The sequence below is a fragment of the Penaeus japonicus genome, unplaced genomic scaffold, assembly GCF_977035675.1.
Source record: "Penaeus japonicus unplaced genomic scaffold, GWHDUDI00000001_assembly GWHDUDI00000036, whole genome shotgun sequence".
In the NCBI taxonomy this organism is placed as follows: Eukaryota; Metazoa; Arthropoda; class Malacostraca; order Decapoda; family Penaeidae; genus Penaeus; species Penaeus japonicus.
This window is the reverse complement of record NW_028234438.1, coordinates 14,262,159-14,272,538: the sequence shown is the minus strand read 5'-3', so window position 1 is coordinate 14,272,538 and position 10,380 is coordinate 14,262,159. Positions and strand designations below refer to the sequence as shown.

Sequence of the window (10,380 nt, the reverse complement as noted above, 5' to 3'; positions counted from 1 at the left end):
CTCAAACCCCAATCCTGATCCCCCTTCCTCCCTATTCTCCTCCTCCTCCTCCTCCTCCTCCTCCTCCTCCTCCTCCTCCTCCTCCTCCTCCTCCTCCTCTTCCCCTTCCTTTTCCCCCTCCTATCAGGAACTCCGTCTTCATTAGGGGACTCGGAAGCCGCCACAACAACTCCAAACTAATTACCAGTACACACTTCGCGCTCGCATTTTTCCCTCGCCCCTTCACCAACCCTGGCTGTCGGTCTGTCGGTCTGTCTGTCTGTCTGTCTGTCTGTCTGTCTTTTGTGTGTGTGTGTGTGTGTGTGTGTGTGTGTGTGTGTGTGTGTGTGTGTGTGTGTGTGTGTGTGTGTGTGTGTGTGTGTGTGTGTGTGTGTGTGTGTGTCTTTGTGTGTGTGTTTGGGGGGGGATGCTTCCATTCCGATTCAACCCTTTCCCCCGATCTACCCTCCTCCCACCTTCCCTCTCCCTACCCAGCACAACCCTTTCAGTTACCAACAACTACCCGCAATCATCTCCAATCACTCTACCCCCCCCCCTTCCCCTTTCCTGGTTAATTTCCCCGCTTTTCCCCTTCCCTTTCCTTTTCTGCTATCCTTTTCCCTTCCTCTCTCTCTCTCTCTCTCTCTCTCTCTCTCTCTCTCTCTCTCTCTCTCTCTCTCTCTCTCTCTCTCTCTCTCTCTCTCTCTCTTACCTTCCCCCTCTCCTTCTTTTCCTCAGCCTCTCCCTCTTATTCGCCATCTCTTCCCCTTCTCCTCACTTTCACTCGCCCTCTCACACTCCTTCTTCTTCTCCTTCTTCCTCCTCCGTCTTTCTCTACTTTCCCTTTCTCCTTCTTCCGCATCCTTTGCACACCTTTTCCCCATCTGCCCCCCCCCCATTCACCCCGAGCATCGAAAGCAAAATAACAACAGCTGCACCACAATCACCTGCACAGTGCACACCATACGCCTCTTATCAATTGCAAGCGACATTCACCGTTCTTAGCAGCCGCTTTTTGCCCCAGATTGCAATTAAATGACAGTGAAAGTGAAAGATAATTGAAAAGGAATATGGCCCAGACAATGACAGTGATTTGTATAATGGGTGATGTAAGCGGTAAAGGTAATTATAAAAGGCTGATAGATCATTATCATTAGTAACGATACTATATCATTCGATGGCAGTGATAAAGATAACCGTATAATTTTCACGATCCTATTATCGTAAATACTAATCAACGAGTGGTAAACATACACGTGTTATCATTATCATTATCTATATTACCGTGATTATCAAAGATAATAAGGCACTTGCAGATGGTCTCTTCGTATCTATAACAAACCATGTAACTGAACCTTATTTTGTAAATATTCAATTTGGCGAAAAAAATAAATACCGTCAAAATATCTGAGGACAGCATAACGGAAATGGATTCAACGAATTTATTAAACCATACAAAAAATAATAATAAATCAAATAAAATCTAAAAAGTACTAAGTTAAAAAGAAAATCAGACATCGGTCCACCTAACCAGACGCAGGTCTGCCAGCGGCAGTCCCCCCCCCCCCACAAAAAAAAAAAAAAAACATTCAACTAAACCATGACGCAACCACAACTATGACGTCAACATTTTCACTATTTACAACCACGGGATTAGGACCCACCCCCACCCCACCCCTAAAACCCACCTTCCAGAACACACCCCTTTACCTGTACCCCTTCCCTAACCCCCCCCCCCATTACCTATCCCATAACCCACCTTGATCTAACCTACACCCTTTCCCGGGTCCCGACGCGCGCGCGCACATGCACATACATGCACATACAAACTCACACACTCACACTCAAACACACACACACTCAAACACACACACACACACACACACACACACACACACACACACACACACACACACACACACACACACACACACACACACATATATATACCTAAACTCCTACCCTCAGGGCCCTCCCCTCCCTCCCCTACACACACAATCCCAAACCTCCCCCACCTCGCCCCCCCCCCCTAGACACGTTGCGCCATGCCCGTCCATTCATGCTGAACAAAAGGCATGGTATGAGGGGCTAGGGAGGGGGAGGGGGAAAGGAAAGGATGGGGAAGGGGGAAGGGGGGAGGAGAGGGGGTGGGGGCGAAAGAAAGGGAGAAGAAAAAGAAAAAGGAGAGTGGAGGAGGAGAAGGAAGAAGAAATTGAGATAAAAAAGAAGAGGAGGAGGGAGAGGAGGAGGGGGAGGAGGAGGGGGGGAGGAGGATGAGGAGGAGGAGGAGGAGGAGGAGGAGGATGAGGATGAGGAGGAGGAGGAGGAGGAGGAGGAGGAGGAGGAGGAGGAGGAGAAGGAAGGGGAAGAGGTGGAGAGAGATAAAGAGAGGGGGTGGCAGAGGAAGGAGGGAGGGAGGGAGGGAGGGAGGGAGGGAGGGAGGGAGGGAATGAGTGAGTAGAGTGAGTAGAGTGAGTAGAGTGAGTGAGTAGAGTGAGTGAGTGAGTGAGTGAGTGAGTGAGTGAGTGAGTGAGTGAGTGAGTGAGTGAGTGAGTGAGTGAGTGAGTAAGTGAGTGAGTGAGTGAGTGTGAGTGAGAGGGAGTAAGTGAGTAAGTGAATGACTGACTGACTGACTGACTGACTGACTGTGAGGGAGGAAGAGAAAAGAGGCAGAACGAACAGCAAGAGAGAAACAGAAAAAAATAGAGAGAAGGAAGGAAGGAAGGAAGGAAGGAAAGACCAAACCCGGAGGGAATAACAAAAATAACAGAGCGGAAAAAGTGGTGAGCGAAAGAGGCAGGGCGGCCCACGAGCGGTAGGCGGAGCGAAGTCGGGCGGAGGTGGGCGGGTCTTTGCTGAAGGGGACAGAGGGGGGGAGGGGGAGGGGGAGAGAAATGGAAGGGCCTTTGCTGAAGGGGACAGAGGCAGGGGGAGGGGGGAGGGGGAGGGGGAAGGGGAAGGGCAGAGGGAGAGGGGAAGGGGAAGGGAAGGGGGAGGGGAAGGGGAAGGGGGAGGGAGAGGGGAAGGGGGAGGGAGAGAGATGGGGGAGAAATAGGAGGGTCTTTGCTGACCGGGACAGAAAGGGAGGGAGTTGGAGAGAAATGGGAGGGTCTAAACTGCAGGGGACAAGGGGGGACAAGGAGTGAGGGAGGGAAGTTGGAGGAAGGATGGGGGGAGTGGGGGGGAGTAAAAAGCGGGAGAAAGGAGGGGTAGTGGGTGGAGACGGAGTGGGAAACGGAGGAGAAAAGGAGAGGGTATGGAGGGGGGAGGCAAGGACATGAGGAAGCGAAAGTGAAAGGGCGTGGGAGAGGCAGGCAGGCAGGGAAAGAGGTAGGGAGAAATAGAGGGAGATAGGGAGAGGGGGGACAGAGGGAGAGGGGGGACAGAGGGAGAGGGAGGACAGAGGGAGAGGGAGAGGGAGAGGGAGAGGGAGGACAGAGGGAGAGGGAGGACAGAGGGAGAGGGAGGACAGAGGGAGAGGGAGAGAGAGGGAGGGAGGAAGAGGGAGGGGGGAGGAAGAGGGAGAGGGAGGGAGGGAGAGAGTGAGATAAAGAAAGGAAAAGGGAATGTTGCCAATTACCCCTAATCAAAATGATCCATCCACTTGTATATGCCCCCCCCCCCCCCGCCCTCTCCCACATCCACGTCTAAGCAGAAACTTCGTTCTTGGTAGAGAGACATGGCGGAAAATTGAGGAGGAAGATGGAGAAGATAAGAGAGAAAAAGAAGAAGGAAAACGAGCACGAAGTGCTAGTGGTGGTGGTGGTGGAGCAAAAAAAAAAATAATAAAAATAAATAAATAAATAAATAAATAAATAGAAGGAGCACGAGGAAAAGGATTAGGATTAGAACTAGGAGGAGGAGGGGAAGGACGAGGACGAGAGAGGACAAAGAGGAGAATGACCAACAGGAGGAGGACGAAGAAGAACTGGCAGGCGACTCAGAACAAGGAGGACAAGCAGGAGAACAAGAATGAGGAGGAGGAGGAGGAACAGCAAGAGGAGCGGAGAAAGAAGTGGAGGAGGTGGAGGAGCAGCAAGGAGTGCTCCACAGGGACCAAATCAACCCCTGGAGGCGTCCCCTGTCTGCCCCTACCTGGGGGTGGGTGGAAGAAGGGGCGGAGACTACGCGATGTGGGAGGAGCTTCGGGCCGCAGCGGGGGTAGCCAGGGAGGTTGTGTGTGTGTGTGTGTGTGTGTGTGTGTGTGTGTGTGTGTGTGTGTGTGTGTGTGTGTGTGTGTGTGTGTGTGTGTGTGTGTGTGTGTGTGTGTGTGTGTGTGTGTGTGAGAGAGAGAAAGAGAGAGAGAGGGGGGAAAAGGGGGGGGGGGTAATTGTACATGTATGTGCGTGCGTGTGTATGTGTGTTTTGTATACGTATGAATGTGTCAGGGCGTGTGCGTGGGTGGGTGTACGTGCAATTATGGCCATGTGCTGGATGTGCGTGCCACTTGGGCTCTTGCTACATCTACCCATTGGATGCACACAGGCCACTAGCTAATATTCCTTTCATATCCTTCAAAGGAAACACACACACACGGAAGGGGTAGGGGTGGGGGTGGGGGAGCAGGAGAGGGACCGACCACATATGCAGACCAAATGACATTAATACAGATACAGTAACTCCAAAGACCACATCTCGCAGGCCACAGCAACATGCCCTCTCGACCACACACCATACCCCGATTAACCCACGCCAGCACATGGCGCCACGTACCCACACGAGGGGCATGGCGTTTTCCGCGAAACATGCGCCGCCGTAAAACCGTTTTCCTCCTCTTCCTCCTCCTCCTCCAAATCTTTATAAATAAACGATTTCGTTATAGCAACAACTGTCAACACAGCGAACGGACGCGGGAGACACCGAAAATAGCCATCAGTCACGAAAATCGTCAACAATACAACCTCCCCCCACCCCCTCCCCTCCCCCCTCCCACGGACCCGCACCCTTCCCTCCTCCTTTGCGACACCTTCAGCGAAAAGAAAGGCGCTCCCACCCCACTGCAATCTTTTCAGCCCCGTACTCTGCGAACCCTCGCTTAAAGTACCCCCTTTCTTTCTCTACAGCCTTTCCATCTATAAACAGCTATAGAAGAGAAAAAGATAAAGAAAGAGAGAGGAAAAGAAAGAAAGAAAAGAACAGAAAAGAAAGACAGATAGACAAGCACCGCAGAACAATGACGTAATATTTTCGACTGACTATACTGTAAGACAAGTGCGAAAACTTAAGGCAGGTCAGGTGGGGGTAGTAAATAGAGCTGTGTGTCAGGTATTAGGGGGTGGAAGGAAGGAAGGAAGATGGGAAGGGGGGGATGAGGGGAATGAAGGAAGGGAGGGCTGAAGGGAGGGCTGAAGGGAGGGCTGAAGGGAGGGCTGAAGTGAGGTCTGGAGGGAGGGAGGGAAGGAGGGTGTATGTGTCTGTATATGGATGTCAGTATATAAGTGTAAGTGTATGTGTGAGTGTATGAGTATGTGTACGTGTACATGTACGTATGTGTTAGTGTGATAGAGAATTAGTGAGTGATCGAGTTAGGCGTGTGAGAGTATAAGAGTGAGAGTGAGGGAGTAAAAGTGAGATTGTGTGTCTTTGGGCAGGATATTTTCTCTTTCGTCGTTATATGTGTGTGTCTGTGTAAGTGTGTGCGTGTCTGTGTAAGTGCGTACGGTGTCTGTGAAAGTGTGTGTGTGTGTGTGTGTGTGTGTGTGTGTGTGTGTGTGTGTGTGTGTGTGTGTGTGTGTGTGTGTGTGTGTGTGTGTGTGTGTGTGTGTGTGTGTGTGTGTGTGTGTGTGTGTGTGTGTGTGTGTGTGTGTGTGTAAGAGTGAGTGAGTGAGTGTGTTTCTATACGTGTGTCTCTATACATGTGTGCGTGTCTATACGTGAGTATCCATATGTGTGTCTATACGTGTGTCTATACGTGTGTGTGTCTATACTATGTGTGTCTATACGTGTGTGTGTCTATACGTGTGTGTGTCTATACGTGTATGTCTATACGTGTGTCTATATGTGTCTATACATGGTTGAGTGTGTCTATATGTGTCCATACATATGCGTGTGTGTGTCTATGGGGGTGTGTGTGTCTATGTGTGTGTGTCTATATGTGTGTCTATACATGTGTGTGTCTATATGTGTGTCTATACATGTGTGTGTCTATATGTGTGTGTCTATATGTCTGTGTCTCTATACGTGTGTGTGTCTATACGTGTGTGTGTCTATACGTGTGGTTTATACGTGAGTCTTTGTGTGTGTGTGTGTCAATACATGTGTGTGTCTATATGTGTGTGTCTATATGTGTGTGTCTATACATTTGTGTGTGTCTATACATGAGCACGTGTCTATACGTTTGTGTGTCTATACGTGTGTGCGTGTGTCTTTACACGTGCGCATGTGTCTATATTTGTGTGCGAGTGTCTATACGTGTGTGCATGTGTCTATACGTGTGTGCCTGTGTCTATACATGTGTCTATACATGTGTATCTATACGTGTGTCTATACGTGTGTGTCTATACGTGTGTGTATTTATATGTATGTGTGTTTATACGTGTCTAGAAGTGAGTGTGTGTCTATACGTGTATGTCTATACGTGTACGTCTATACGTGTGTATCTATATGTGTGTCTATACGTGTGTGTATTGATATGTGTGTTTATACGTGTGTCTATAAGTGAGTGTGTTTCTATACTTGTACGTCTATACGTGTACTTCTATAAGTGTGTGTGTTTATACGTTTGTGGGTGGGTGGGTGGGTTTGGTGTGTGTGTGTATGTTCATGTGTGTATGCATGTGTGTGTATGCATGTGTGTGTGTATGCATGTGTGTGTGTATGCATGTGTGTGTGTATGCATGTGTGTGTATGCATGTGTGTGTATGCATGTGTGTGTGTATGCATGTGTGTGTGTATGCATGTGTGTGTGTGCGTATGCATGTGTGTGTGTGTATGCATGTGTGTGTATGCATGTGTGTGTATGCATGTGTGTGTATGCATGTGTGTGTATGCATGTGTGTGTATGCATGTGTGTGTATGCATGTGTGTGTGTATGCATGTGTGTGTGTGTATGCATGTGTGTGTGTATGCATGTGTGTGTGTGTATGCATGTGTGTGTGCGTATGCATGTGTGTGCGTATGCATGTGAGTGTGCGTATGCATGTGAGTGTGCGTATACATGTGTGTGTGTATGCATGTGTGTGTGTGTATGCATGTGTGTGTGTATGCATGTGTGTGTGTATGCATGTGTGTGTGTATGCATATGTGTGTGTGTATGCATATGTATGTGTATGAATGTGTGTGTGTGTATGCATATGTATGTGTATGCATGTGTGTGTATGGATGTGTGTGTGTGTATGCATGTGTGTGTGTATGCATGTGTGTGTGTATGCATATGTGTGTGTATGCATATGTATGTGTATGAATGTGTGTGTGTGTATTCATGTGTGTGTGCGTCTATGCATGTGTGTGTGCGTCTGTGCATGTGTGTATGCGTCTATGCATGTGTGTGTGCGTCTATGCGTGTGTGTGCGTCTATGTGTATGTGTGTCTGTGCGTGTATCTATGCGTGTGTGTGTGTGTCTATGCGTGTTTGTCTGTATGCGTGTCTATATTTAAGTTTGTGGTTTAGTGTGTGTAGAGTAAATGCGTGCGTGTGGGACAGGTGTGTGCCTCCCCTGGCTCACCCACACCTGTATGACCGTGTGCACTCTACCCAAACCTCGACCAATTAAGAATGGGGTCGTGTCTTCGCCCTCAGTCGCTTGATCGGTAGGACAAGCAGTGCCAGATTTCTGCCTTGCTGAGGGCAGCGAAGGAGCGTGCCATAAGAGCCGGGCGGGGGAGGGGTGGATGCCATGAGGGGGGGGAGCATCCCATGAGAACCGCGAGAGAGGTTCTCTGGCGTCTCGACATTATGCACAAGCTTTCTGCTTTCAATTTCACCACCACGACCCAAGTAGGAACACACAGCAGTAGAGACCATTATTGAATGAGTGTGTGTCGTAAATAGGTGGCTGGTGCTGGTGGAAGAGGCGTGTCCACGGGGGCGGGGCCACCGCACCAGCAGCCAATGGCCGCGCGTTGAACTGCGGTGCCGCTGGCTCAGCCAATCAGCGCCGTTCTCCGCACACACACAATTTGACGGAATTTACAAGTGACGTTCCTATATGTTGAACGTGGAGCTGATCAATACCCGTGAAGACGTTGTTGAGATCAGTAAATAAGAGAATGCGCGGCGGTATGTGTGCCAGTGCCTGGATACCGAGGTGTGGTGGCGACCTCTCCTGCCCGCTGTCGGGTCCGAAAGACACAACGATGGGATTACATTTTTCGCACCCAACCTAAGCGTATGCCACCCTCCTCGTGCACAAATCGTGTTGAACGGTGGCCTATATTCTCCATTGATATGACGTGTGTTAACCTCCGCCCCATATGAATGTGTAATCGTGTGCTCAAAGAGAACGCACTTGTGAATTTCACTCGCACGATTATACTCGTGCCTTGAAAAAAATTGTCACGACACCCAAGAATATGCATGACAAAATATGTGCAACACAAATGGCAAGGCAAAACAACCACCAGAAACAATTTGTTTAAAACAGTGCATGATCACAGAAACGTCCAAATATCACGCAAATCCATTTTCTTTGATAGGCACGACACTACAACGAAACTAAAACACAACTCGGGGAAAAATATTCGGACCTTCAATACCTCGACACTGGAGGAAAACATGTAGCATTTTGTTCAGCGATTATTTCTTGTCTTGGGGTAATGTTCCTTGTACACTGTGTGCCACGATGAGGTGGGGGCAAGAAATAAAACCACTCGTAAGCGAGAAAATAACACTGGCAAGAACAAAACTTGGGACAATGCCGTCGCCGCGGGACCGACACACACACACACACACGCCGCTCACACACAAACACTTGCGACGCACACGGAACTAAGCCACGTCCCCGACCAAAATCTAATTTCCTCTTCGATTTCCCACCCACCGCACTCCACTTCCATCACACTTCTCCTTTTTCCATGCACGAGAGTGTTAGACGCGCGTTGGTGCCTTGGTCATGGCCGAAACTCATGTTTTCCCTCATATTTTTATCAGTAAAATAATAATCAAGACACACTCACCCATCCTCTAACGTTCCAGGGCGCTACGGGGCCGCCCTCCGCCGCGCACGGGCTCCCGGCATCGGGTTGCCACCACGCGCCTTTCATCTCCGTTATCTTAGCCTTTTTCCTACGCTAGTACCCTCCTCCGCCCTCGTTGGGGCGCCTGAATTCGCATGGCGTAAAATGAAGATGCATTGCCTAGCGTAACTCGAGATGAGGATATCCCCGGTGTCGAGATAATGGGCGAAACATCCGCATCCGGTGGGTTATCGTACAACAAGGTGCCTGTTGTTGTGACCCATTCTATCCATGACGTCATCGCGCAAGCCCCGCCCATCGGATCGTGTCCGCGAGGTTCCCACCTCTTCTTCCTAACTCAACATTCGTTTCGCCTCCATTCACTCACTCATTTCTGCATGGTATCAAAGCCGAGAGGGAATCCTAATGCAAACTGATATCCCGGAGAAAGACGCCTTATGTATCGCATTTTAATGACGTCACCCGCAAACATCACGCCGGTGAAGGGCCAGACCGGGGATGGGAGGGGGTCGTACAGCAGCAACATTTATTATGTTGACGAGGCGGAATATATAGAAACCCTGCCATTATGAGGCACTTGCCCACCGATGCACTGGTGATGCATGGCGTCCACCCACCCACCCACATCACGTCATTTTTGTTCAAATCTAGGTCAGATAGTCGGTAATTAGTTACACGTCAGGCATGGGCGTCTGGTGGCTAGCCCATTCCCTCCATATGCCTCGTTTTGCAAAGCCAGGACAGAGACGCATATCTCCATTCGCCCTCTTATTTCAAAGTAAAAACCCCGCCTGATAAGGACCCTCCTCCTCCTCGCCCGACTCCTCTATGGGAGCAGAATGAGACCCTAGCATAGAGGATCTAGAAAATTGCAAGTCGAAATGCTAGCTCTCCAAATAGCATTTCCTGACAAGAGGCCGAATGGACCAATGGGAGCGCGCGGTGGGCGGAGCCAAACGATGACGTCACTCGCCCAACGCGCATGGCTCTAGTATGAAGAGTGAGTTGGAACCGAAGGATTTTTTACATTATTTTTTCCCCTAATTAATAATTTAGCTCTCGAAAATGAGTGGATGGTTTTAGGTAAATAGCGCGTGGTTAGGACTCCCCGTGCGATTTTGTTGTGGATTAAGCACTCGATGTGACTCCGCAAAGGAAACACAAACCAGCAACCGTGATATGAGTCCAACCTTCAACCCACAAATCGTGAAAAACAGCTGACGTGAACTTTCTCTTGCTGATGTGATCTTTTAAACCTGTTCATCG

General features: G+C 49.4%; 1 protein-coding gene across 7 annotated transcripts in view; it reads right to left on the bottom strand.

Moving 5' to 3' along the window:
- The window catches only part of LOC122259853 (uncharacterized), a 78,744-nt gene extending 69,409 nt beyond the window's left edge, over positions 1 to 9,335 (bottom strand). For 2 of the 7 annotated variants that reach the window (XM_086531587.1, XM_086531591.1), the window contains exon 1: positions 9,094 to 9,335. The gene's annotated coding sequence lies outside the window, so the exon portion shown is untranslated. Of the gene's footprint in view, positions 1 to 8,673; positions 8,870 to 8,957; positions 9,027 to 9,093 lie in introns of those variants that run through there. The other 5 variants (XM_086531592.1, XM_086531588.1, XM_086531593.1 and 2 more) reach the window with 5 other exon arrangements.
- Positions 9,336 to 10,380: the final 1,045 nt, after the last annotated feature.